Source organism: Priapulus caudatus, unplaced genomic scaffold (assembly GCF_000485595.1).
Source record: "Priapulus caudatus unplaced genomic scaffold, Priapulus_caudatus-5.0.1 Scaffold307, whole genome shotgun sequence".
NCBI lineage: Eukaryota > Metazoa > Priapulida > Priapulimorpha > Priapulimorphida > Priapulidae > Priapulus > Priapulus caudatus.
Window position 1 is genome coordinate 1526 of NW_014577368.1, and position 3750 is coordinate 5275.

The following is a 3750-nucleotide window of genomic DNA, read 5'->3' on the forward strand; positions in this document are numbered from 1 at the left end:
CAAAGTTGCAGTCTGTACGGGGTATAAGTTCCAGCAGGGCCGTAGGCTGAGCAAATTCCTAGGGGGGGGGGGGCAAGATTTCATGACTCAACTGTGTAATGATGAGCGACGGGCGCAGCTCTTGATCGACGTCCATATAGTGTGGTAGGGGTGGGTCTGATACAAGGCTGTCACAGATAAGTGACCAAAAAAATCTCGTTAGTGTTCTTTACGATTATTAGCTAAGCTTATTTTTTAAATTTGCTTCAAAATCTAGAGGCAGCTGCCCCCCTTGCCCCCAGAGGCTACGGCCCTGAGTTCTTGCGTAGCTTGAGAATTGCAGACAGATTGCACGGCAGCATATTTCGCTAAAAGCATCGCCAATAACGTTAAAAGCAGTAGACGAGTCGTATTTACATCCAATGTGTCATTTCACTTTGCACATGCTCGCTGTTTGCTCATAGGTATGTTTCCATAGCGAGGAAAGCTAGGAACATGGGGAAGCACAGTGACGATGTATTCCGCTCCACAGAAATGATCATTACACGCAAAACTCTCGCAACGATATAATGGTGGTTTCGCCGTTAATTATAAATATGCACGTTAATAAAAGTTAAATACGTTAAATACGCGCGTTAACTACGTGCCTTAGATATAAACGTCAAATAAAATGCTAAATACGTTAATTACGCGAGTTAATTAGAATCGCGAGTTAATGATGGTGGTTAATTACACTCGCACGTTAATTATGGTGCTTAGGCTAATCGCACGTTAATGATGGCAGTTAATTATAATCACTCGTTAATTATGGTGGTTAATTATAATCGCTCGTTAATGATGGCAGCTAATTGTAATCGCTCGTTAATCATGGCAGTTAATTATAATTGCTCGTTAATAACGGTGGTTTATTATAATCGCTTTATATTAAAATAAATGATAGACGATGGCTCGCAGTAGGAATACCACACAAGCGTTGTGTAATCTCTATAGAGATGCTGCCGACTAACATGTAATTGTCATGAAACCGGTAATCGAAATTGCCAGAAATTCAGCTTGTATCTCGATAATTGCCAATCGTTACATTTTCGGGAAACATATTCGTAATGAATTTCACTTCGGTCGCAGAATCCCGCCACTCCCCTGCCTTTGCTAGTGTACCCTTGGTATAATTGCGGCCGGATCGCATCGTCGCCGTAGCCACCCAACACGATGCTTTTCGGCCGATCTTATATCGGTTAAAATATAACATACTACATACGTCCACCGTAATCTCACTGCTTATGCTCACTGCTTATTAGTGTTCTCCCATCCGTTTCTCCAGTGTTCTTCCAAAATCACCTATTCTTCAACTGCAGTCAGAATGAGATCCCGTAGTCGTGACATCCTGCTGCAGCATTACCATAGTACCCCCATATATGCCGCCCAATATGCGCGACGCTGCGTCTACACAGACTAATTGGTCACCAAACAACCCTAGTCTAGCCTCGCTGACTAATTCACGTAACACGTGCAAAACACATGTTACACTGATTATGTGGGACGGAATATTCAAGAAGTCGATGAATCGCGCTTGCTTAGCGCACAGGTTGACGCCAACAGAGCGTAGACGAGCAGGTAACGTAGGGATATATGACTCAGTTTGGGACAATGCATCTAGTAAGCGTATCGCGCCGATGTCGTTTGGGTCCCGATCTCCCTCGTGCTGTGTTGCGTGATAAGCTAATTCCACGTCACAGACAGATTGCACCACAAAACAGTATATTCTTCATGACAACTCGTCAATAAAGCTATACGCGAGTCGATCACATTTGCGCCTGATGTATTATCTCACTTCTTGTACGTTCTCGTGATGTGCACATGGTTAGGTTTCCCGTAGCGGGTCCTTTGTTTGGATATATAAAGAAGGGTAAACAGACACATGTCTGCGTGAACAATAGAAAGTCACTCCCCAGTTATTATCTGTAGCTACGGACGCCATCACTGTTCACCCTCGCTGTCAAGTTACTTAAAACGTTTGTGAGTTGAGAACAGGAACTATTGTTATTGTTTTGTAATGTAACAGCATACTACAATAATGGAACACGACTCACCGAAGAAAAAGCACCAAACGGCAAACACGCATATTCGCCTATGTGTATTTAATTTCAATAACGAGCAGGAACTGAAGTTTTTTTTCCGCGACGCGTGTCACACCAACCCAACTGAGGAACATCTTTCAAACGCTTACTTCACGTTCCCGGTCGAAAGCCTCCAAACACATACAGGCCACATAAATCCTGACAAAACTTGCCAAACACAAAACGTGGCTTCACAGCAGTCTAATGCCGACTTCCTTGTCTTCGTCTTCTAGCATCCGTGGATGATACCATGCCTGTAACGGGCGCAATAAGAACGGGAGAGGCACGTATGGAGAGCCCAATGAGCATACAGCAGTCGCAAACCAGTCGCAGGGGACGATTTCTGCGACCCCAAGTCGCTTCTATGCGTTGTTGCTACGTCCACGATACGATCATGTAGTCATCGCTTTGCGCTGCCACGGCGACTGCACTGCGTCATTACACCGCTCATTACAGATCGAGCGCCGACTCGCAGCGTTTGTTTTGGTTCGGACCAACACAAGCGCCGAGGTTTGGCGTTCAAGGTAGCTCATGACGACCCCCTTCCGTCCTTGACAATTTCCACTGCGTCTCAACCAATTACCAACTCGTTCTCAAAGACTGCGCTTTCCCTCGCAGTGGGAGCGCGAACGTGATCGCGGGAAGGTGTGACAGGGGTAACATGAATAACCAACACATACGATATATAGCACAAGAAAACAGGAACAAGTACATTCTGTTCACACTATGGTAGAAATAAAATTACGAGTGATGACTAAATAATACAGTCATAGCCTCAAACTCATATTAATCAGCTAAACGTTCACACATGAAATTTATTAAACTAATTTACTAAATCACAAAATACGCGAATTAGCAAACATGTTCATACGACTTATCAAACAAATATAACAACAGTCAAGATTTAAATAATATTATATTCCGCACTGTTTTAATTGCTTTTAATCGGAATGTTCTTTCGTTTGCAGAAAAGGTGTAAGTCTAAATTTACAATGCCACACAGGCATATATGTAGACGCATCGCGCTGGGCCTTGTTAAAAACATCGTACCTAGTAAGAGCAAGCCATAGTGTGTGATTGAGTCTATATGTTACTTCGCCAACTGTGGTCTTGAGGCCTACCGTTTCTTTTCAGCTTCTTTCCAATGAACTCCAATAGAAGACACACCACGGATAGTACTAATCCAATTGGCAGTATAAATAGGATTTCAGACATAGTTTCTAGGTCAAGACGCCGAGCGCCTACTGTAATGTCTATGCCCTGCATGCATTCGGGTGGTCCATATAATAGCGAGGGAAACTGATTGATGAGCCGCTTGAAGAGACCACTTTCCGTGTACAACCGTAGAGCTTTATTGAAGCCTTCCTCATTTGTACTATTTTGAGGTACGATCCATCCCAAATTATTAGCTGATATTTTCAATGGAGCTAATGCCAGTCTGCACGGCTTATAGTCTGTGCGAAAAATCGAATCCACGCCGACTATATTTTTTATAAATCCATAGTTTCCGGTGTGAACGAGCTCGATGGCAGCGTCAATGCTGTTGACTACCGCCCGATCATCCGCGGACACTTTCTGCCACATTTTTCCAAAATCAGATCCTGAAGGCGCTTGCTGCATCTCGTCTAAAATAGCCCAGCCTGCAACCGCAGTC